We start from the raw sequence: 24,934 nt of genomic DNA on the forward strand, positions 1-24,934 counted from the left end.
TTTGAGCTAACTCCTGTGTTTTGAAATAAAGCTAGAAAAATGACTATGAAGTGGTGCTGACAGCCAAACCAAGCATAAAGCTATAAGTATCTGATAAAAAATAAAATGTCAGAGGTAAGACAAAAAGGAAAAAATTCTATCTAGTTCTCTTTTCTGTGCTAAGACTCAATGTAGATTTTAACTAACTTGTGACACCATCTTTTCATGGCAAATGTTTCTGAAGGTTCCCAGTGTCATAAATAGTATCCATTAGCATCATCCCTTTGGTTTCCTTAGCAACTGAGACAATCAATTCGATGATAGTTTTATCTGCACAGAAAAGCACCAGCTACCAGAGTTATGGACAGAAGTACAAAAAGCAGGTAGGCTGGAATCTATTTGTCTACAGACAAGCTTTATTTCTTTCTCTGCTTCTTTCTGTTTTATGTATTGCAAGTCTTTAATCACAAATTAAGCACAAATCTCTTCAAACTGTGCTGTGCTTGTGCGTCAGTGATGGTTGATGCTGACTCTAAGGGATTCTCAAATCCATTCAGCTCAGCTGCAAGAGGCTTGATATTTTACCTTCACAGCCTGAAAACCTTCTTCATTTTCATATTATGGATTGGGTGTGAATATATCACTTTTTTTTTCAAGTATTAATTAGAAAATTGCAACATTAAGGCCATGCTGGGACTTGTTTCAGTGGGTAGAGGAAAGGGGCCTGGTTGCTGCTGTTGTTCTCTTCATTCCTTTCCAGTACAAAAGGGGTCACATGCAGTTTGTGTTTTCTGTCATTCAGATCCACTCTGAAAAAGAAATTCAGATAGTAAAAGACATAAATTGTTCTGCAGACTCCACTTGTAAAGGATGATATGGCTGGGAGAGGTATTCCTTTAAAAATATATATTATAAATATTTTTATTTTCTGGAGTAGCTTCTTTAATGTCCTGCTGAAGCTTCAGTCCAACTCTGTATGATTCTGTCTGCAAAAAGGGTTTCTTCTGTTAATTTGCACTGCATTGTCAGTACCAAATATCAGTAGGGAGGCAAATAGTGCTATGATTGTGAGTTATTGGAAAAACTCTATACTATTTAAAGACAAGGTAACTTTTTTTCTCCTTCTTTGATTTTTCTTCATTTCTTCAGAGTCTGACAGCTGGATGTATTCTGAAGAAATACAGCACCTTAGATGAAAACATTACTGTGTCAACTGCTGCTCCTGAAACACAGACAAAAGTGCTGTCTTGTTACTTTTGTTCATTTAGATACTTAATTATTAAAAATGAAGTTAATATCATGCCTCTTGAAGTAGGTGCAGAAGGTCCCTTTGGTTCCTGTGGGGACTTCCCAAGCTAACCATGGAACATAAAAATTTATTAAACAATAAATTCACTGCATGCCTACTTAGTTCTGATGACTGCTGCTCCTAAACTCCAACAGTTTCTGTATCAGTTCTACCAATGCCTAAGCCCACTGTCATGAGTAAGGTTCCATGCAGGTTTCTGAGTTTAGTGTTGGAAAAAATCAGGTGGACGAGTCAGGCTTGCTCACTGTCATGAGTACTGGGAATAGTGCTCACCCCCTGAAGTAATGGGACACAGTAGGATGACTCACTGGCTTTTTTGGGATTCTGCTTCCCCCCAGACACTTTGTGATTCAGTTCCTATAGTTGCCATGAAAGAGCTGTGACAAGTTCAGACTGATGGCCACAGAGAACTGTATTCCAACTTAACTGAGGCCATGAACTTTTCTAGAATGTAAGAATATCTTCATAGTTTCACTAATGTAGGGCTTGGAAGCTGCTCAGCAGTCTTCCAGCACCATTCCCTTTGTTCCAGTGGAACTTCAGTGTGGCACTTGCCTGTTAGGATTCCAGTGAGGATGTAAGCTCATTTGATCTGAGGTGGAGGATGAAAAAGTCATGGCCTCCTGGGCATTTTGGAGTTGTTGCTCAATATCTCATGTGAGTGCTGACATTTGTCATCAGTTTTGGTTTGGCCATGGTGCGTAAGGTAGAAGTATTCAGTGTGCATGAAGATTTTTCTTTTCCCTCCCTGCGTGTAACAGACGAATTTGCATCTAGCTGTCATGACCACGTGTCCCTTTTGGGACTGTATAAGCATTTTTCCCACACACACCTTCTTTCTTTCTTCCTCTCCCACTTTTTTTTTTAAATCACCTTGATATTGTTGTCAGAACTCAGCACGACAGATCTGAGTTCACTCCTTCCTACTGGTCAGCACTGGGATGAGCAGCAGTTGCTCAGGGAATTGCATGTTATGGATTTGATGTTTGTATGTTCAATGAACATGTTAAGGGCAATTGCAAGCAGGTTAATAGTGTGGATTCTTGGCTGACAAATACAGGTATCCCCCTACTAATTACCATTCCCAGAATTAGATTTTTGGCTTTTGCAAAATCCCAGGATGCATTTGCAGATCTGATACTTAAAACTGTTATTCTTCACTCGATTCACAGTGTTTGGTGGGGGGTGTGGAGAGAATGCAATTTCAACAGTAAACTAAGTGGGGTATGAACACAGATATATAGGAACATTTGAAAATTTGTTCATGGACAAACTGCCAGGAACTTGAAAGACCCCAAATAATATTTGGCTGAGCCACTTTGTGAGCAGTCTCTCAAAATTCAGGGAAACTGCCAAAACCTAATAATTATTTTGAAATGAGATGTCTTTATCTCCATGAGCTTTAATGAAAGCATGGTAGCCACCACTGACACTTTGGGTTTCTGCACTGTCCCTCTTCCATGGTGACAGGGAAGTGCGGTTTATAAACAGTTGATGGAACAAGGTAATATTGATGAAAGCAGTCAAAATCTGTTTTCACTGGACATACAGATACCATAATGATGGTACTGTTCAATGGTTGGCCTAAAAAATTGTTAGGTATGACTTAAAACAGGTCTTGACCTTGAGTGCAATCCATATGCTCAGTTAATACTTTTTAATTGCTAATGCAAGTAGAGGGTGAAAGTGTGAGCAGTGTACCAGTAAGCAAGTCATTCTCTATTGACCAAGTGACATGGGAATGTGTGTGTATATCTTTGTGAAAATAAAGGCTACAGAAAGAACTTACAACCAAATCAATTGAACTAATTTTTTTTTCTTCATTCTTTTCAAGAAGTGGTTCATGAATCAACTATTGCAATACTCAGGACTTCTGATAATTAGGACAACCACATAACATGGGAGTTCTGCTGTGTTTAGATAGCTACTGACCTGGAAAAGAATTCAAAGGATCCAAGCAGAAATGAAGTTTAAAGGACCCTCAGGGCAGGAGAAAGAGGAGATTTTCCAGAAATGCTTGTGAAAACAGCCAGGACAATTTCAAATGTGATGGTCCCAAGTCAAAAGCACTTTTGGAAAACAGGAGGAAAAATTTCTGCTGGAGAATTGTTTGAACCCTGTCTTTCATAATTAATGCTTGAAAATATCTTCTCTGTAGAAGCTTTGTACAATATTTTATTGCCCTACATTATAAATATTTATTATATAAGCAACTACATACCACATAAAATCGGGACATATGCAATAAACCATTTTTCCAGTGGTTTTCCCTCCAGGAAATAAAATGAAATAATATTACAACACATAAATATTACTAAGGATATGTTAGGCGTGCAAGGGCTTCAAGAATTGAAAGTATACTTTCAAAGTGAAATCTTTACCTAGCAAATTAATCTGCAAGCACAGTTACATTTGCTGTAACTAAAATGCTGTGTGAAAGCATCCTATTTAGAAATACTGCATCAAGAGATTTCATTGGCATTTCAGAAACAAGAGGAATGTTGTTATTAGGTTTCATGTCTTGTTCCACTCCACCGGCCTTTGTAAGCTACTTTGTATGGCACTACTTGTGTCAAACACCTCAATATAGATTTGGTATTAAGGCAACATCAGCCTAAGTGCTTTCAGCAGTCATCCTTATCATGAGAGGATCTGTTAACTATCCCGTGAAATGGGCTTGTTGGAAGCCAACAGCCTGGAATAGGGAATGAATTACTTGCCTGCCATCAGCCCTCCTTTGACAGTGAACTCAGATTGAGTTCTAGTCTGGCAAAATGTGATAGAAATATACAGCTTGCTCATGTAAAAGTGTTCACAGCCACTCTTCTATGCAAACAGCTCTGGTGGGGAACAGCAGAGCAATGATCCTGCAAACAGCTCTTTTCTTGTAAGGCATCTCCCATGTTCATCTAGAAAACACTTTTACTAAAACAAGTTTAAAAAGTGCAGTGCATTTAAAAATAACAAGAAACAACCCCCCTTTTTTTTCCCTACGAGGAAGCCATTACCTGGCAAAAATGGGAGTCATTGCATTCCTGCTGTTAAGAGCCTGAAACATATTCTGCTGCCAGGTGAATGAGCTGTGCCCAGGTATCAGCAGACATATCTTCTTGTTCCTGTGCTCTCCAGGGGTGGCTGTCTTGCAGTAAGACAGTAATTTGCTGGGATGTGTCTGCTTATAGCTTTCATGGCTTCCATTCTATTCATCCTGAGTCTGAGTAAAGGTTTCCATACACCACCCTGATGTGCTTGGGGACGGACCAACTTTTCTTCTCCGCTGTCTCCCTCCTCCCTGTGGAACATAGTATCTGACACTTTTACAAGCACAGAGAAAACAGAGCCAGGACAGTCCCTTGTTTCAACTTGTCTTGCGGTCAAAATGGGTTTTAAAATACCCTGACAATTGATCTCACTGAAATGGCTAGTGAAGGTTCTGCTAACTCTATCCTTGCATCTCTGTGGTTAATTCATTTCTGATTTGGAGATAGGTTAGTAGAAGTGGCAGTGGCGGATTGCCCTCCTATCACTGCAACAGAAAGTTAAAATTGGATGATGCCCCATATACTGCAAGGTAGGTAGCCTTCTGCTAAAGAGAAAACAGGATACTTTAAATTAGTGTTTTGTCCCTTGAAATCTGCATGCCATATTAACAGGGTGATTTCATTGCCATCTATACACCACCAGCCTGGTCTGGAGTTGATTACTCATTTGAATGGCTATTTGACTGGCAGGAACTGAGCAGGGAGACTTTCCTTATATAATATTGGAAAAAAAGATGAAATTGGTGAAGCATTCAGGCTGCTAATCCAATACTTAGTCATTGCAAGAATCATCTGTTTTGGTTCCAGAGACCCTGGTTTCCTATGATACTGCTGAATTTAGCATTCAGCTTAATTCCATTTTCATTCACCTTCAGCCCCCAGTGAAATATCATTGCCCACCTACAGGTTAATTTGACAGCATGAAACAGCAAAATGATCCCTTTTCAGAGTAAGTATTTTAATTTTAGATTGCTAATAACCATAGCACAGTCATGATGTGGTGTTGTGGAAGTGCCTGTGGTCTCAGCAAGACACAGAAGCCATCAGTGTTTTATGAGTTTATCAGAGTGCTAACCTTTCCATAGGAATTTCCTGCTCCCTTCTTAGAATGGGATTTCAAAGAAGACAGGTACTAATATTCTACTAATATTCAGAAACAGCCTGAGAATGAAATGTTCTTTCTTGGGCCGTACCAGGGTTCATTCATGCTTGTGAACATCAGGGGCTTGGTTTGCAGACTAACTTGAATGAAATGAGGCTTTTCCCAACAGAGGTTCCTAACAGTCCTTTCTGAAATAAATGGAGTGGCTGATGGCTCTCACAGCTGCAGATGGTGAGATACAGTGTGTTTTAGCTAATGCAGTGATGGGGTTTGCCTTTTTTTTCTACCACAGATTATCATCACACTGAAGTATTTTGTCAAGAAATACTTAACAAGTTTCACAAACACTGTTAAATCTCCCCACCTTTCTGAAGAAGCTTGTATTTGTTGTGGCTGTAGAGAGTGGCAGTTGAACTGGCTGATGTGCATGGATGTTTTTGGCTAACAGAAGAAACTTTTTTTTATTGACCATTCTTCTTTAGCTTTCTCCACCACAGAACCTAAGATGTGTCTACATGGAAACTTTCTCTTGAAGGCAATATATACTTTTAGAAAAAAAACCTGGTAGCTACCTCTCAGCAATTGCCTTTTTTAGTGTTGAATTAATTATCTAACCTCAAGTCAATATCAGAGTATTTTTCAAGAGTATTAAACCTTGCGTTGCAAGCAGTTGCATAAGTGCACCCTTGGAAAAACAACATCTGTTGCCCTTTGTTTTGTTGCCTGTACATCTGTAGCACCCAAGAGGCAAAGGTGTCTCCCGAGGGCCATCTGACAATGCACTGTCACGGGCATGCACAAACATGACACCCTCGCTGTGCATTTCCTCGTGGCATTAGACACAACACTAGAGCCTGAAGAATGAAGACACCTCTGATAAAATAAAGTCTCTTTTTTTTTGGTCAGAGATGTGGGAGATGATGTGTACACTTCTGTTAACTTTTATTCTTGATACAGAGCTTTATATTATTTATGTAAAACCTAGAAAACTCAGTTCCTAAAGGCTCTGATTCCACTGCACCACAAATTTGAGTTATAGTTGGCTTCCATATAGTTCCTGCATGTATTACCTCTGATTGTTCATTTGACATCAGGTTTGTAGCCAGGAAATCAAAACAAGATAAAATACAACCTGGTAGGTCATATAGGAAGTGCCTCAGTGTATGGGAGGGCCAAACCATATCCTGTTGGACAATACTGTATTTCATTGTGAATCTCTTTCCCCACCTCGAATTTGAGGTTAAGAGGACTGGTCTCTTTTGTGAAGTACTAATTAATATCTTCTAATGAAAGAAATAGGATAACACATAGGCTGCTATAAACTTAGGAGTGAAATTGTGCCCCACATTAGAAGTGTTTCTGTTGCCTTACTTGCCTAAGTATATCAGTTGGTTCTGCTGAGGCATAAGCATCTTTCAAGGAATAGATATGATAGATCATTAATTGCAAAATTGAATGTCACTGTTCCAAACTTTTTTTCCATTAGCCAAGCACCTAGTAAACAACCAAAATGTGTTCTTGAACAAATGAGTTCTTGGAAATTTTCATGTTGCAGTCAATGGATTTGTACTTTATTTCAGAAAGGAACAGCAAATTGCATCTCCTGAGGCTGGAAAAAAAAAAAAAAAAAGGCAGAAAAAACCCTCTTTAAATGTTTGTTTGGGGTTGGGCTTCAGTCTTTTTTCATGGTGTAAAAAATGCCCCTAAATATTCTTTAGGAAAATTTTTACTTTGTGTCAGAATAAACAGAATCTTGATCTCCTATATATTTGTGGTGGTTTTATATTTATTTATTTGTGGGTTTCCTGTCTGTACTTGGAGGCTTTTTGTTTTGTTTGTTTTATTTTTTAAAGCATACAAGAATTGGAGTAAATGATATTTCAATGCACAGAAATCAGAATTTTAAGTACTGGGTTGTCATAAACAAATAATATGGAAGAGGAGTCCTCATGTTTCCATCAGAAATCTTGACTGACCTAAGCCCTTATTTCTTTAGAGATGTTGGAAATAAAGTTATAATTAAGCACTCATAATGTTATGCCTGTGAATTGTATCTGATGAAATCATTTACAGGTGAACAGTCTTTTAGTAAAAATAGCTACAGAGAATTGTAATTAGAGTAGCTGAGAGGTAAGAGTTTTTTTCTACTAGAGCTGTTAGGGACAAAAAGAAATCAGATTAAACATACTTATAATAAGACTTTCATCAGTGCTTTTATAGAGCTACAGCAAGCAATGCAAGCGTGACACAAAATCACAGCCATTTCAGGTTGCTTATGCAGGAGCTCTGAGCAAATGCAAACCTGGAATGCCCATGGATGTTTAAGAAACCAACACAAATGGACCTGAAAGTGTTGCTTCTATAACATTTAAATACATTAGACTTAAATTAATTGTCTTGCAAATGAAAACATTCAAGTATGTTTTGTAATTGCTCAGATAGGGCCTGGGGTATGGAGACCCTATTCAAAAGAGTATTATTCAAAGGAAGACCAGAACCCGGGAGAAGAGGGTGACCCTGCTTATGGGAAGGGAGGCAAAGTGGAAATCTACCATGGATATGTATCAGGGCTTATTAGAGGTTAATTCATGTTAAAGTAGGTAGACGGCTTGTTTTTCTTTTGTAGGTTAAAGAAGAACAAATACTGACTTAGGTCTTATTGCAATGTTAGGGGTTTGGGTAGCATTGCTGATCTGTTTTTGTGTATCAAGTATTATTGTCTTCACCAATTTCCAAGGAAAGATTTGATCTACAAGTGATGTTTGGAGGGTATGTAAATTCTGATGTCCTTAATGACACTTGTTTAGCTCTGTTCAGTCTCTGCATTCCACCAGCCTCTGTTTCAATGTAGTATTTTAATATATAGTGGGTAACCCCCCTACCTCTGCCTCATCTAACCACAGTCTGAACTGAACTTTAATCACTCAATGCCTGATAAAACTTGACAGTATGTTGGAAAGTTTTTCTTTCAGTTTTCATGTTATTGCTTAGTAAAGTGTTCAATTCTCTTTGCTGATAAGCAATGGTAATAGTAGAAGACTTAAAGTTAAGAAACTACTCCAATTATTTTTGGAGCATTCTGGGTCTATTATATATAGAGGATATAAGATTGTTAGATTCATTATAGCATAATATCTTTTCCCATCAGAAGCTCTGGAAAATAGGATAGCTCTGGCAGCGCACATCTTGCACTGAGAAACTGTGAGGATATAGAAAAGAATTGTTCAGAAAATGGTACCTAATTTTAAAAAATGTAATATTTTTCCCCTAGGCACTTGTAATGGTATCTCCAGGAACCAGATTTTTTTCCTTAACCATTTTATTTCCCTGTTCTTTCTCTACTTTGATGTTTTTTGCGAGTGTTGTTTTAGACAAAGTTCTCAGTCATAAACAAGTCACTTTTTTAATGTAGTTTTGCTATTTAGGTTTCCAAAAGTGATTCATTTTTTGTCAAGACTACAAGTATTCTCCCCATCTCAGAGGGCTTGCATGCTAGATGTTTCACTTTGTGGGGTTTGTGGGGTTTTTTTTGGTGGTTTTTTTTTTTTTTTTTTTTTTTTGGTTTTTTTTGGTTTTTTTTTTTTTTTGTTATTTTTTTGTTTCCTTTTTTTGATTTTTGTTTTTTTGTGGTTTTGGTTTTGGTTTTGGTCTTTTGCTTGGTTTTTAGTGTTTTTTTGGAGTTTTTTGAGAGGCTGGAGAAGGGGGAGGAATTTCATTAAGCTCTCTCATATAAATCAGGGAAAGAGAGACAATCTTGTAATGTTGCCCAATAAAATGGGATCGGGATGTTCTAACTCATTTTGGACCATTTATTAGCAGTAATTTGATGAGGATTAGTTGCCATAAACAGACTTTAGGATTTTCTTATTTATCTTTTCTTTGGGTGGTATCTTTTCAAATATTATAGCCAGAACTGACTTCTATTAAATGTACCCAGTTGTCCCAAACATTTGGCCCCATCCTAATCTATGACCAACATTACACTAACAAAAGCATAATTAATTTTGGTTTCTATCTCTTTGGGATAAGGGATAAAATATTCTCATGGCCATTTAGCAAATGGCAGCACAAAGATAATAACATAAATGTAGTAGCAGCAGCATAAATATAGTGATAAGTGTGGTGTGTGGGAGACCTTGAATGGGTAGAGGATACCACTGAAGAGGTATATCTTGGCTTATATCACATGTCTACATGTTTAGTTCACAATGACCAGACTCTTGGTTTACTTTCTGGGTTTTGGATGTCTTATTAGATAGCATTCATTAATCCTTTCTATTCAGGTGTGAAATGTTTGTGGTTTTCTTTTTTGGTGTGTATTGTTTCTGGGGTTTTTTTTGTTGTTGTTTTTGGTTTGGTTTGTTGTTGGTCTTTTTTTCTTTTTGGTGTGTGGTTGTTTTGCCTTTTTTTTTTTTCCTTAGGAGAATTTTTTCCTTGGCACCTAATTCTTCAAAGATTCTGCCTATTCCAGCTAAGAGGGTAAAAATGTTATGGGCTGGGGTGCTACTCTTAAAAAGCATTTTTAGGCTTCTGGCATGGAAACAGTTAATTATTCAAAACCAGAATTTCACTGATGAAATTCAGATAGAATATTTTATTTACTAGCCCAGATTTCCAGAGCTCTAACTTTTTGGAGTTAAAGTAAGAAACTGGGGAATAATGAGATGCCAGGGTTTGAGATCATTGCGAAGCAATGACAGTGCAAGATCATCCTTGGTACCTTATTTTTATTGTGCTGGGAACAATCTGTTCAGTTATCAGCATCAGGGTGGCTGTGATCTGTCATAAAATTGGTACTGCTGATAGGGCACCTCTGTGCTTCAGAGTTAGAGACATGCACAGCTTAGTGCTGAGCATCCACTGGTCTGCTTTTGTGAGCTAAGCTGGAAATTCTGCGCCTTGCTCTTCTGCGTCCTATAGAAAAACTTGCTCCCAGAGTACCCCCAAAGACAGGGCTTTGTGGTGCAGCAAAATTAATCCAGCATCTAAATGCAATTTAAAAAAAAAAAAAAAACCAAAAAAAAAACAAAAACCCAAAACATGGTTTCTTGTGTTTTTTTTTTTTTTTTGTTTTTTTAATACCAAACAGGCTGCAGTAAGCCTGCTAAACCAGAGAAAACTTAGATTTGTATGCATGAGCAGTATCTGCCATTTAGCTTCCAGCCTGTAGAAAGGAGATAATGAGAATCTGTGGCCAAGGGGGAGGATGAGAGAGCAAGGCCCCTTTTCATGGCTTAATGCTACTAGACTGTCAGGTAAAAAAAAAAATTGCAGCTTATCTTCTTATCTTGGTACTTTCTCCATCCTCTGTCTCTTAGCAGCTCTGACACATCGTGCTCCGAGAAGGTCACAAACTGAGGAGCTGGCCTTGGAGCAGGGCTTTGTTTTTGGGGGTTTTTTATTATTATTTTTATTATTTTGACAATGCCAATTTTATCCTCATACAATTCTTGCATGATTTAGGGGTGTGTGTGTATCAGAACAGTATGATAAAGTACAGGCCGTGGGACTACATGATAGTTGTCTTCCTGGTAGCAAACTTTGTCAGGGAGAGTTCCAATACACATGTGGATATGTTGTGATTTAGGAATGATATTGCCTAATTTAGTATTCCCACTGAAACCATTCCAAATTACACACCAGCTGCTCATGCCCCACTTCCTTTCCCTCCTCTCTCTGGCACAAAAGATAAAAATCACGAGTTGCTGTAAGAACAATTTACTGGAAGCAGCAATGAGATAAAAAACCAAACAGGAACAGCGACAATATTAGTGACCAAAGTGTACAAAATGCAAATGCTCACCACAATGCCACGCAGAGCCTGACAATTCCTGATTCTTTCCATGTACCCTCACCTGTGTTCCCAGAAAATTATGTGAGATGGTGTTGATAACCACTGGTTCTTACCACCCTCCTGGCTACTGCAAAAACTAATTGTCCTGGCTGGAACCAGGACAGGATATTATTTTTCTGCAAATAGGTACATAACCTTCCTGATCTACTAGGTTGTCTGAAATTGCCATATCTAGTGTCACCAGGGTTACACTAGCAAAGGTTGGCTGGCAGACTTCTGTTTCCAGAATCACAGAATATTCTGAGTTGGAAGGGACCCGTAAGGATCACCAACTCCAATTCTTACATGAATGCCCCATATGGAGGTCAAATCTGTGATCCTGGTGTTATTAGCACTATGCTCTGACCAGCTGAGCTGATCTCAGGGTCAGCTTTCTCCTTTCCAGCCCAAACCATTATGTGATTCTATCATTCTGTAACACAACTTGGAGTCAGAAAAATCTGGGCTTCTCTTTGCTCTTAACAAGAGCCTTAATGTCTTAAAAATAATCTGATTTCCACTGTTCCCTGGTGGTGATAGCTTAGAAAGCTTTCTCAGAAACGCTCTGTAGTGGGGTTGCTGAGCAGCGATTCCCACAGCTCAGCAATGACCACCCCCTCACTTTAGGGAGATGGAAAAACTGGCTTAGTTTCTCTTATGGTTCAACCAGTAAAAACCTCCTGGTGTGTGCAGTATGGGGGTAAAGTCCCCCCAAGAAATGTGAATACAGAGCTATGGAACTTATGCTCAGAGTCAGGGGAGGGAACTCTGTTTGCTACAATGCCAAGATCTGTAAGTGTTCTGTATCCCTGAGAGTATCCCAGGAACAATGCTATTGACTTTATGGTCCTGATCTGGGAGCTGGCCTTTCTTTTTGGAACAACTGTTTGTTTCCCTCACCTTCATGAGAGCTATAGGTGTGCAGAGAAAGTTACACTAGAACTATGCAAACCAGAGAAAGAAAAGGGGCAGATTTCTAAAGAGGGGGGGTAAAAAGCTCAACCCCCCCTTGCCAACTTCTCCTCAGATTTTCCTTAAATTGTTTGTTTTTCTGATTGTGTTCAGTCAGAATGGAAAAAAGGCTCCAGCTGCAGGAAGAACTGGGGATTTCTAGGCATTTTATACCAGCTGAGCTCATGATGCTGTTTTAATAGCCTGTTGGAGATGACTCAGCCAGCTCAGACTGTGTAAAATCATCAATTATTTATTTCTAATTTTCGTGCATTGCTGGTCTGTGGAGATCATTAATGTCTGGATAAAAAATTACTGGAGAGAAGTGGTGCCTTGCTCTCTTGCAACATCACTAAAATTTTCAAGTAAAGGCTGTAAACAAGGATGCTCCTCTAGAGCAATTGCAATCTGAGCATTTAAGGGACTATTCCTAATTTAGTATTCTGTGTTCTTTCTCCCTGCTTACTTAGCCAAAGAGCAGAGCTTGCTGTCGCAGTTGAAAAGACCTAAATTCATCCACACGTAAATTTTTGTGCTGCGTATTACGGTGGCTTGGTTTCCTTAATAATTCTTCCCTGCTGCTGCACAAAATCATGTTACTCAGCTATGACTCACTGAGTAGCTGTTCACGTGTCATTCTGCTATTAGAACTTAATTGGGATAAAATGGGGCATTCTCTCCTCTATCCTCTGGTCCAGGCACTGTTGTGATTTGCAGTTTTTAAGAGATGATTTTTTTTTCCTATTTTGGTAGAGATTTTGCAGTTGCAGCTGTGATGTGTTTGTTTAGGGGTTTGTAAAAGTGTTACCCTTTTATTTAGCTAACTGATGCAGTTGCAGAAGTCAGTACTGTGTTTTCTGGGTGCAGTGAGTCCTTCTACAGCACCCCCAAAAGCCACAATGTAGGTGTTAGTAGCTGCAGAGTTGTCTTTCGCTGAGAAAATTCATTGAAGCCTAGATGCTCTAAAATGAAATCCATATAAGCAGGAAGTATATGTAACACCTGTCCTTGTGTTCTTATCTGCAGCTCTTTTTTTTTTGTGCACTTTGCTTTTAACAGAGCATCTCATGTGTAAATGCAGGTAGAATTTTGATTTTACTTTAATTAAATGGGAAGCAATCTACTTAGTGATACCCAGTCTGTGCCAGATCTTGGCATTACAGCTAGGTCTTCAGAAACATCATCTGCAGTCCTTTACAGAACTGTTTTATCATTAGTTCTTGCACTCCTACCAAAGATTTTAGTTTGTCTATAACATTCCTATTGTAGTAGGCAAAAATGCAACAGTACCCAAAAATTATGCTCATGGTTTCAGGATGGTACAGAATCTAAAGCTATGCTTCAGTAATATCACCATGTGGAACAAAAGGAAAATTAAAAATTAATTTAAAAAATCCTAAATTGGAGATCTGGCTTGGTTTTGACTATATTCAAGATGAGTAGTAGATAACTCAGCCATCAGGATGTATTTTATTAATTTGGACACTGAATTCAGGGCCAAATTCAGTTCCCATTATGTAGCATTAAAATGATACTTTGCACATGCTGCTTGTGGATGTTTGTAAAAAAGAAACTGTCTAGAGGATTTTTTAGTACCCTGAGACTGAGAGATGTCTAAATAGGGGTATGTGACTGATGGATTTGAAATATGAAGGTATCTGAGCTGTAAACTGGTAATGCTGATGCCTGGAGTGATTTCTCATGTACTCTTAGTGTGCTCCTAAAAGGAGTAGGCTCTGTGTTCTCCAGCAACTTTATGACTTCAGTCAGGCTTTGCCAGGATGCATCTTGGTATTGTCCAGGGTTGGTGAATGTTATAAGGGATTTCAACCTTACCTTTGAATTTTGACATTGGGAGTTTGTCTCTCAAAACTTTCTCTTGGATAAACTGTGAGGCTTTTTCACAGAGAATAAATCTCACTGTTCACCTTCCCCTTTTCCCTCCCTCCTTAATTTGCACTACTGAACCTAAAAGCAATTCATATATGGCAGAAGCTGAAATACAGTAATAAAAACCTGATTATCCTAAAATGAATGGAGGGACTTGTGAAGGTGAGAATAACAATGTCAGAGAGGAGGTATTTACTTTCTGTGTATCTGCTTTTTTCCCAAGCCTCCACAGTGAAAAAAGCTCATCAAAATGTGCATAATCAAGTGCTTCCAATGAATCATCAAATGCCATGAAACGTAATAGTAAAAAATTATTCTTGGGCCACTTTCTGAAAGTGCTATGCCTATTGATTTCCATGGGTAGGCATGAGGCAGGACAGAAACATGATGTAGAACTGCAGAAAATGGAATCCCACCTTGTGTGACTTCTGCTTCCCCTCACTTACATCTTTCAAGGCATTACTGTCTAACAGGAAGAAGGTGGTGTTGTCATAACTCGTTCTTTCACTCTGCATCACTGACCCTCCAGGAAGGTAGAGAAAGATCCCAGGACTGGGATCCTCTTAAACTGATTTGTAGGGAGAAGTTGAGTATTAATACTTTTACACTGATGCAAGATTGATGATGCTTTATGCCATGGCCCAGATGCATGGGTTGTTGCTAATAATTCACAAAAGGTTCACTTATTAGCAGAGCAAAATATTTCTTCAGTGACTTACAGAAAGCTCCATGTCATTGCTTGCCATAATGCTCCCACTGTCATATTTAAAATCAAAGTAATTTCAGCAGAATGTACCATGTATGTGATTTCAAGGTCTCTCCATTTAGGTTGCATTTTGCTTGATTATAAATAAGACTTGCCATATTACACAATTCATTATTTGCTTTTCTCTTATTAGAAAAACAAAACCTCAACCCTAAATGTAACCTAGCCAGAAGGTCAAGGATTAGGAACATCAAGGAAGAATATAGACGGGACAAACTATGAAGATGGTTTGTTAGTCCAGCATGTGCAAAATTGATTTTCCTGTGGCTTTGCTGCTGGAATTCCTTATCTTGTTCTCTTTGTCCTTTTGTGCTTAAACTGGTCCTCAGAGACCTGTGTACTTGTACAGTGAGTGGCACACGTGCCATGATCTCCAATGTTGTCAAGCTTTTTGCAGTGCTGTGTGTTTAAAGAATAGAGTTTTCCATAAGTGCTGCAGTGTGGCAAAGAAACAGGGCTGTGAAGGGAGAGTGGAAACCATGAGAATGGAAAGCAGCAGAGTGACATTTTTCATTTTCATCATCTTTGACAGCTGCTTCATAGTGAGAGCAAATAGGAGTACCAATGGCAGTATTGTTAGCTAATCCAAGTGTGGCAGCTACTCTGGGGGAAATTCTGGATCACAGTTGCTCTTCTGCGAGTTTTCGCCCCTCAGACAATCAATAAACAAGTGATACAGAGGGAGGTACCTCATACCTCTCTAAATCTGACACCCTTACAAATGTAAAGCAACACCTGTGTGTTCAAAGAAACCATACACATCCTCCAAATCTTTGTGAAATCCAGGCTGTGTATATAAATGCCCAAGTAAAATGGCTTTGCTTGCAGTGTCCAAACCTCCCTGTAGCTGTGCTCTCTCTGATCACCAGTGCCTGACCCTGCTGCCCGAGGCAGATGCTGGCAGATGCCTGCTGGAGAGCAGCTGCATTCTATCTTCTCTGTGTTGCCTCTTGCTTCAGCTGCTGCAGCATTTCAAAAGGCCAGGCTTAATGAGCTGTAAGAGGGGGTGGATATTCAGACAAATCTTGGTAATATGCTTTGATTAATTCAAGAGCTGAAGGTAGCTGAAAAACCTTTTTTTTTTTTTTTTTTTTTTTTTTTTTAAAATCCAGGGTATTACTTAATTGCCTTACATAGCCTTTAATAGCACAGTGTATGTAAACACCTCTCAATAGTGCACAAAGAAAAAATTATTAACAAGAATTATGTCTTTTCACTTGAAATGTGTATTAGGCTTTCATGTAAAATCTGGCTGTTCTTCCCTCAGAGTGGATATAAAAACAAACAAGCAAAATACCCAGCATAAACCAGTTGATTTTCCATTATAATCAGTTTGGGAATTGGGTGCTTTCCTGAGGTTTATAAGCTCAAAGGGAATTCAATTGTGTCAAGTATTTTTTTCCATGTAATGTTAAAAAGTACGTTAACCACCCTCACCAGTTCCAGTAGGAAATTAACTGTTACCTTTCATTTTTTCTTTCCTGTTCCATTCTCCATTATAATTTCTTGCTTATTTTTTTGAAGTGGTGAGGTACATTTTCCCTTCTCTCAGTAGGCCAAATGCAGAGAGAAATGGGAAAAAATGAGCCCAAATTTCTCTGTGACATTATACTCTTTTATTTTTCTCTGGGATGACTTCTTTTCAAACTTGGTCAGACACAAAAGTGCTCTTACTCCTCTTGTACTCTGTGAATGGACTCAAGTATTTCTGGATCTATGTGTCCAAGTGTTGTTTGTGGGACCAATGTTTTTAGTGATTTTTTTATTTAGGGATGGCTGGGTGTCTGTTTGTTTCTCTTGGGTGGTGGGCAGTACCCTTCTATTTCCAGTAGTAATAGCAAAGCAGAAGATGCCTCCTGCAATCTGAATGTCACCAGAGTGGCTTTAATTTTTTTTTGTCTTGCTCAGTCTTTCCCCCTTCATTTCTGTTGGGTTTTTCGGCTTAACCTATTTGTCTTTTTGGTGTTGCTTCAGTCAGTAGCTTTGTATAATCTGAGTGAGGGTTCAATTTTTGTTCTTTAAAATACTTAATATTATGTAGACAAAAAAAAAAGAAAAAAGCTGCAATGAACTATTTTAAGGTACTTATAAGCTGTGGAGCCATGTGATCTCAGCTTGCCCATGCTGGCCAATTGACAAGCTGCTGATTTTTGTCTCTGAGCAGTCATTGCCTTCCAAGCAATTATTGCCAATATAAATGCTGACCCTTGCTGCTCTCATTCTGCATGGCCATGTACAATTCCTCCTTTGCTTTGAGAGCTCTGCTAGAGAGAGGCAGGGATATGTGACCATAGAAATTGTGTTAAAACTCAGATTATGTTATTTTTGAAAAAGCTTGATGCTTTAGTGGAATTAAATGTAGCCAATTATGAGACAGAGTGATCTGAATATTTTTTGGATTTTTTTCAGAGGTTAACTCATGCCATGAATAATATGAACATTTCTGCACTTTCCCCCTGCTACTGAATGCAGTTTTACGTATTCTTATTAGGATTAAATAGTTATATAACTTAACTGAAATCTTCTAATTCTTGACTTCATTGATATATTTTGATTTATCACCATTTTTATAGATAAATTGCACAACTTTCCACCTTGAAAAAGTCAGTGATACATGATTGTTATATTTCAGCAAGCTTATTCTTCATGCTTGCTTGAATCCTGTAATGCCATTTTTTGGAACTGTATCATGTCTGTTTTCTATCAACATTTAGAAAGCCATCATTTTTCTCCTTTATGTGTTTGTGGAACATGTGGGTTTTTTTGTGTTGAACTCTAAACTCTGAAGAGAATTTGTGTAGAAAATGTGTTTCTAGCCAATTGCAAGGCTAGGCACGAGATGTTGCATTCACCTTTAGTCAGTAGCTTAATGTGTGTCCTGGCAATGTCTCAATCTGTCTATACCCAAATAACACAAAAATCTTTAATGTGTATTTATATTCAGTCCTGTGGGAGGAGAGCTTTAAAGCAGGTATTTTGGTTAATGAAAAATTCTGTGTTATCTGGGTTCTGTGGAAGGATGATTTGACTTTTAAACTTGAAGGAAAAATTAGTACACCAGAAAAAGTGGGTCCAAAATCTACTCCTCTGGGACTGAATCCCAGCAAATAATGCTGAATTAATGTATTTGAGTCTGCAAACTGACTCAAGCAGTCCACTCTCCAGCTGGTGGCAATACTATATGGAAAAATGTAAGCCTACCTTCAAACTGCTGTAAAAACCTGAAGGTACCATGGGAGTTTAGTTGAGCTACATTGGCTGTTTTCAGATCTCATAATATCTCAAGGGTAGAATTATTGAATAGAATATCCATCACTGAGACTGTGTCAACATGCAGCTACAACAACAGGAGGTGGTGAGAGGGAGGGATGCATCCCTCAGTTCTGATGTTCTCCTTGGATTTGCAGTTACCTTTACTATAGGGATGCCCTTAACTTCATAATAAAGTAGCACGCCAGAATTAAAAGCAATGTAGATTTTTTTTTTTTTTTTTTGACTGTAACAGTCCAAAGCTACTGTCTTTGGATGGATGGAATGTTTTCAGGTACAGTGAGAGACTGTATACTCTGGTTTGCATAGTTAAAAGAAAACAGCAAATTTCACGGTGGGTGCCTGTCAAGTTTCTCATCCATATTTATTTAAATATCAGAAATTAAAACTTCCTCTAACAAGTATTTCAGAGCATTAATTAACTCAGGTCGTGGTTTTCAAGTAAATATTTACAGATAAATCATGGTTTGGTTTTATGTTATGCCGCTGAAGGGTAACGTGGCTATCTGGATTCTGTACTAGTGCCATCTGGTGACTAAAATTTACCATGGAGTCTTCCCTCCTGCAGCTGGAGGGGTACAGGATGGGTTTGGCCAAGGATTCAATCTGATAATCAGGAAAAACTTCTCAAGAATGTGCCTTGGATCTTTGCATGAGGTTTATTGTCCACTTCTGGTAAAAGCAGTGCTGAGAGACTTAGAGAGACTGTGACTTAATTTTAATGCTTGAATGATTATCTGAACTACTGAACTACTGCAGCTCATGATTTGTCAGAACTGAATAAGCTGGCTTCAAGGTAATTTGGGCTGAGGCAGCAATACAGTTTTAGGATCAGTGGTCATCACCTTGAATTTCAGCCTTTTGCTGTCAGGCACAAGGTTTAAAGAATGGATTCCTTGCTACACATTTGCAGTATGTTTTTGCCATAGGAGACAACTCTCCAAGCCCTTTCAGACTCTTTCCTTCACTCATCAGTTATTAATGTACTGTCCTTTTAGTCAATAGCACATAGATATGTTTTTCTGACTAGCTCTTTGCTAAAATCATTTTAGGGTTTCGAAGAAAAAATAGATTTTGAAGAAGAGTTCTTTCCAGAACATGGTCCAGGAATGGTTTGAAATACTTTTAAAAAGGAGGCAAACAAAATCTCCAGTTTCCCATCCTCTATACTAAAATGTTGTCTTATATATTTTTCCCCCTTAAGTACTTGTTGTAGAAAATAGTGTTCTGTCCTCACGTTGCAGTGATTGCTTGGCTCATGGCACTTCAGCATGCCCAGTAATTGAACCTGTGATTCCTTAGTGTTGTTCTTCCTGTCTTTTCCTGCATTTTCCTGCATAAAGGCCAGGGGAGAAGAGAAAAAGGAACCTGGTGAAGTAACAGTCTAGCAGGAAATGAAGAACATTATACAGTGAGAGGGAAAACAGTAACTTCTTCCTTCGTTTCGGGAGATGGAGTTTCATGCCACACCCTTTGTCACAATGCTCAACAAACAGCTCTGGTGGTCAGTTCTCGCACTCTTGAAACCAGAATTGCCCCTTCAAAGGTGCTAAGAGAAGTAATCTTAGGGCTAATTTTACCTGGTTTGGGTCTGAAGTTGAAACTGGGTGCAAAAACCCAAACCAGCTTGTCCTCACAGGACAACTGAAACCCTGCAGGCTTTGCTGGACAAATAAGAGACTGGGGTTTATCCCAACTGCTTTGTTAATACTCTCTTATTGTCTTCAAGGAAAATAACTGATTTTGACAGCTCCAGGAAAATAAAATATATATGTGGAAGATATATACATATATATATATATACACACAGATATGAGTGTATGTGATAAAATGCTGATGAGAAGTATCTGCTCTATTACTGTGAAACTTAACAATATATAGCAAGAAGTGACATCTCTCACCATTAAAATTTTGAGAATAGCAATTTCTTCCTGAAAAAGTACTAGTGACTTTATAGGTGTGTGTTGTGCAAGTCCATGCATGACTATGTGTGTGTATGGACACAGACAAACTCCTAGAGAAGGTGTAGAGTTTCTCAGAAGAAATCCTGGCCGCAGTTGTCAAGTGTGGATGCTCAGTGCTTTTTGTAAACTGCTTCTTCAAGTCACTCAAGCTGAAGAGTCTTGGTCTGCAAGCACTCACAATCCCTGTGCATCTGTGGAAATTCATGGCCACGTATCCGTAGGGTCTGTACCAGAAGAGAAATTTTGAAAACCATACATAGAATGGTTTGAGTATGAGTAGTTATGTGTTTCTTCAGCAATATAGAACCAAAATGGAGCCTGGAAAAGGTGTTGACTGAAGAGAATTCTCCCTTGTGTGCTCAGTTCAAAATTAGAAATATTCATTTCCAAATCTAGGTTGACTGTAGCCTGGGATAATGCTATGACTGCATTAGGTTTCCTGACTTTTGAAATCATTTTATGCTAAAATTCAAAAGAGGTTTCTATTAGTTTTGTATAGTGTTTTTTAAAAATTTTAACAAATGAGTGAGAATGCCACTTATCCAAGAGTAACAGACAGTTTCTTAGTTACAAAAGTTCTCTTCAGAAGTATGTCATCTTCCATAAACAGGGCTTACTGGATTTAATCAAAAAACATGACTTAAAAAATGTATTCAAGTGGACTGGTTAAGGCATCACAGTAGAACTTTCTATTGCACACTCTGTATCTCAGCTTTGTCTGATCTTAATTTGTCTGTCCTTCTGGCTTTTTTGGATTGAAGAGAGATAGAGTGATCAGGGGTTGAATTTTGGGAGTTATTAACTCTTGTGTTAGCCATACCCAGCATTTGTTTTTCAAATGTACCTCAGTTCATCTTCACAGAGGCAAAGAAGATGTAAAAGTGGGAGAAAGGCTGTTGTTCCTACAGAGGCAGCCACCCCTGAAGCACCAATAATCATACCCACTATCTCCCAGTGGTGGCAAAAGCCACCAGAGCCAGCAAAAGCTGACTCCAGCTCTCCATGCCAGTCTTGATGGGCAAAACCAGTTCCAGGGCTTGTTCTTCAGACAATGGCCCAGGGAGAAGAGTAAGCTGCTTCCAGGGTAGAGGAATTATTGTGGAGGCAAGCCTGTGCAGATGCACAGTCCTTAAGATAAAGTCAGCTACAGCTAAATAAGGTTAACAAAGGGAAGAAAAATACATGTATAGCCTTACTGGTATGCCTGAGACCTCCCTCATACTCCCACACCCTCAGCATTTAAACCACGGAGACTCCAAATTCACAAGATTATTTAAATGCAAGTCATTAGGCAGAGGCTGGGCTGTCTGAGTTTGGGCTTTTGTGCAAATGCATCTGTTCCCTTCAAAAAATATAGGAATTTCTTGGCTGGTGGCCAGAGTTGAAGGCAAAGGATAGCACCAAGTACCTGTGACATTTTGGATTCAGCTGTGAGATTCACCTGCCAGCCTTTGGGCAGGGATCAGTGGAAATGCTACTGAAGTCCAGAGCTGCTCCCTTTCTTAGCCTGTGCACCTGGACTATGGTGCTCTTGAGGGTAAGTTTATACCTGTTTATACAAATAACAAATCTCCAAGATGGTGTGTGAAAATGGTCATGAGCCATTCCTCGTGTCTTTTGAAGAGGAGTGGGCAAAATCTTCAACTTGCTTTTATCCAGTGGAGAACCCTACTAGTGGAGAACAAACAAGCAAACAATTTTTTTAAAAGGCAGCCTCCTCAGCACGGTTAACTTATTTTAAAATGTCTTTGTCAGGCTGACAAATACTTGTGACTACCATAAGTATGAGTGCAAAGGAGTGACTCATTAGACCCCAACATCTTGTGGGTCAGACTAGATGAGTTGTATTTTCAAAGCATTTTCTTAGAGCTGCCTTTTTTTTTATACAGGCCTAAGACTTGAAAACTCAGACATTGAATCAGATGATAGTTTGGGTTGGAAGGGACCTTAAAGATCATCTAGAAAGTTTTATGTATTTGTTTATTTCTAGTTTAGTGCTTGATGACATCTTCATTCAGACAGGCTTGAACTTTACTTGGGTGTTGTATGTGTGAATGGAGCTGCTGAAAATGACAGTCAGGAGCAAGAGAGCGCGCTGCAACTATGAACTTTTCTTAGCTAGCACATCTAACAAGGGGGAAATTCTTTACTCAGAGTTTGCCCAGCAGTTTGTAAGTTATTTTCCATGGCCATTTTATGAAATAGGGACTTAAGAGGTTGATAGCCTTGTGTGAATATTTCACTTGAATGGGCTATATACCTCATGCTTCCAAAGGTTCTTTGGGAGGAGAGGAAGGTGCTTGGCTATGCAATCATACAGTTGTAGACTCAAGATCCATATTTTAACCCAGCAAACTGGGAGGTAGGATGTAATTTCAAACCATATATGGATAGGATGCTGCCTACTGGAATAACCATTCTCTGACACTCATCTTACATATAAAAACCAATTTTCCTCTTGCACAAATGAAGACCGTGCCTTTTACACAGAGCTTCCTTTTGCTGTGGACCAGCTATTGGATCAAGATGACCCCCGTGGCACGGAGAAATGATGAGGAGGACTCCATCTTATCAGAAGGTTAATGAATTACTTTATTATAGTATATTATTCTATACTATATTACACTACATCTAAACGGAATCTGCCAAGCACTCAACTGCACTCCCCTGCACAGAATCTCGTGATTGTCTGCTGACAGTCCTAACACACACACATGGATTCAATTGGTCAGTGAATCAAAACACTCACACCTGTCACCAGAATCCAATTACCAATTCTCTTCGGGTAAACAATCTTCCACAATGCATTCCACTTGTGAACAAACACAGATGCAGCAAATGAGATAAGAATTGTTTTTCCTTTCCCTGTAGTTCAGAAAATATGAATCCCAGAAATTTCTTGGGAAGTTGTGTCTTGCTTTTCTCTGTGAAGAGAAATGTGACGACAATTACCTTGTTCCCATCTGCAACTGCCTAAAAATAAATAAAGTGCAGAACTCTTTACATCAAAAATAAGTTGCTTGTGAAAGGAAATGGACTGAGGATATACAGAAAGCTGTACTTGATTACTGGTAAAGGCTAATTATGTATAAGGTACTTTCTTTTATTTTTTCCTTTCCCCCCTCCAACCCCTTCCCACTGCAGGATTTACAGTCGTTCTAATATTATGTGTCTTCTTACTGACCATGTGTGGGATCTCAGCGCCTCAGGACTGAGGTGCAGAGAGGCCGAGACCACCCTTGGGGGGCTCGGGAGTCCTGGAATGTTGCCAGAAGTGTCTGGTGGCTGGACTTTGATCCTACACAGGAGACGACACCTGTATGAGGATGGGAGGATTTCACTGGGTGAATGGTGAAGGGATAAGTTAATTAGAGTGTAAGACACAGGGTTTAGGATTTCTGTACAGGGGGGTCTAAAGAAGTAAGATGGAGGAATTGGGGCGTGTCCTGTTCTTCTTCTTCTTCTTCTTCTTCTTCTTGGCCTCCATCTTCTGTGGTGATGTTGGCACTTTGGGATTGGTTATTACTAAAAGTGCACTGGTTAATAAGGGTAAAAGGTATTGGGGAAAAATAATAAATATTGTATACGTAACTTCGAGTATAAAGATAGGTGACCGCCCCAGGGGCTTGCAGTGTGCTCATGGCTGACATGCTGGGCAGACCTCTGTCGGGCCAAGAGAAAATCTTTTAGATAAACAATTAATAAACACTGAGACCAAGAAAAGATCAGAAGTCTCTTCTCGTCCTTTGAAGCGCGGGCTGTCCAAGGCCACCTAAACAGCCGAGAAATAGACAACCATGGATGAATGCAGAGGATGCCCTTTCCCTTGTGCATCTCTCAGTCACTACATTCTGCTTTTAATAGGCTGTGTTTGCTGTGGCAACATGGGATGCAGCCTGTGTCTGTCAGATGAATTTCCTTCACGGTTCCCTGAGGAGCCATCAGGTCAGAGTGAGCATCTGTAACGCTGCCATCCCTGCCGCGCTGACTCACCCCCACTGCTTGTCAATGGAGAGCTTCAACGACAGTCAAAGGGGCATGGGGAGCTCTTGCTATTTTTAAATATTTGCAGTATAAGTGAAATGTAGGAATAAATCAATATTTATACAAAGAAAGAATGAGAGCAAGAGTTTCAACCCCCCCAGTATTGTATGTATGACCCATCCTGGATTTATTCTTCCTTTTATCTGTGCATAGCCAAATAACAACAAGGGGAGAAGCTCTAATAGACAAGAATGAAAGACACTTTCTGCCTGACTCTGGGCAGATGTAGAGAAAAGTTTTCTGTGGTTGAAATACTGAAGTTTAATCCTGTTGTCTTTATCTTGAGGGCCAAGGGGTTTGAATTTCCCAATGCTTCTTGGTGATTCTCCTCTGTGTTACTAGGTGTAGGGCTGCCTCTCATACATGATATATGATATTTTGACCCAAAACTCCTTTAAATCCAGAACACAGGAGACTTTTGTTTTTGGCTGAAGCCTTCAGTGGGTTTCAGCAAAATGTGTAGCTGGATAGAATCCTCCAGCCTTTCTGAATGGATAACTAGATCTGTAAGTCTATAGACAAATTCTGCCTTCTCATAAAAGAACAAGTTTCAGCTTAAATTCAGAAATATGTTGTTTGAAAGGGCTTGTTTTTAATCTGTTAAAAAAGTATAGTTTTATGATGATTAACTCAGATCTACTTCAGAGCAATTTCAAAAGAGGCAGAGTGTGGGCAGGTACCAATTACCTGTCACAATTAGTGTGCATCTTATTGTACATATTTAAGAAATTAATGACAGTAGGTGGTTAGAGCTGTCTCATTGCTACTAATTAATATGATTAATC

At 39.0% G+C, this 24,934-nt stretch overlaps 1 long non-coding RNA gene across 5 annotated transcripts in view; it reads left to right on the plus strand.

Annotated features, from left to right (window-relative positions):
• Positions 1-291: 291 nt before the first annotated feature.
• Positions 292-24,934, plus strand: part of LOC134420044 (uncharacterized) — a 126,567-nt gene continuing 101,924 nt past the window's right edge. For 4 of the 5 annotated variants that reach the window (XR_010028226.1, XR_010028224.1, XR_010028227.1 and 1 more), the window contains exon 1: positions 292-362. This is a non-coding gene — a long non-coding RNA (uncharacterized LOC134420044). The remainder of the gene's footprint in view (positions 363-24,934) is intronic. The other variant, XR_010028229.1, reaches the window with a different exon arrangement.

This window comes from Melospiza melodia, chromosome 1 (genome assembly GCF_035770615.1).
Source record: "Melospiza melodia melodia isolate bMelMel2 chromosome 1, bMelMel2.pri, whole genome shotgun sequence".
Classification (NCBI taxonomy): Eukaryota; Metazoa; Chordata; class Aves; order Passeriformes; family Passerellidae; genus Melospiza; species Melospiza melodia.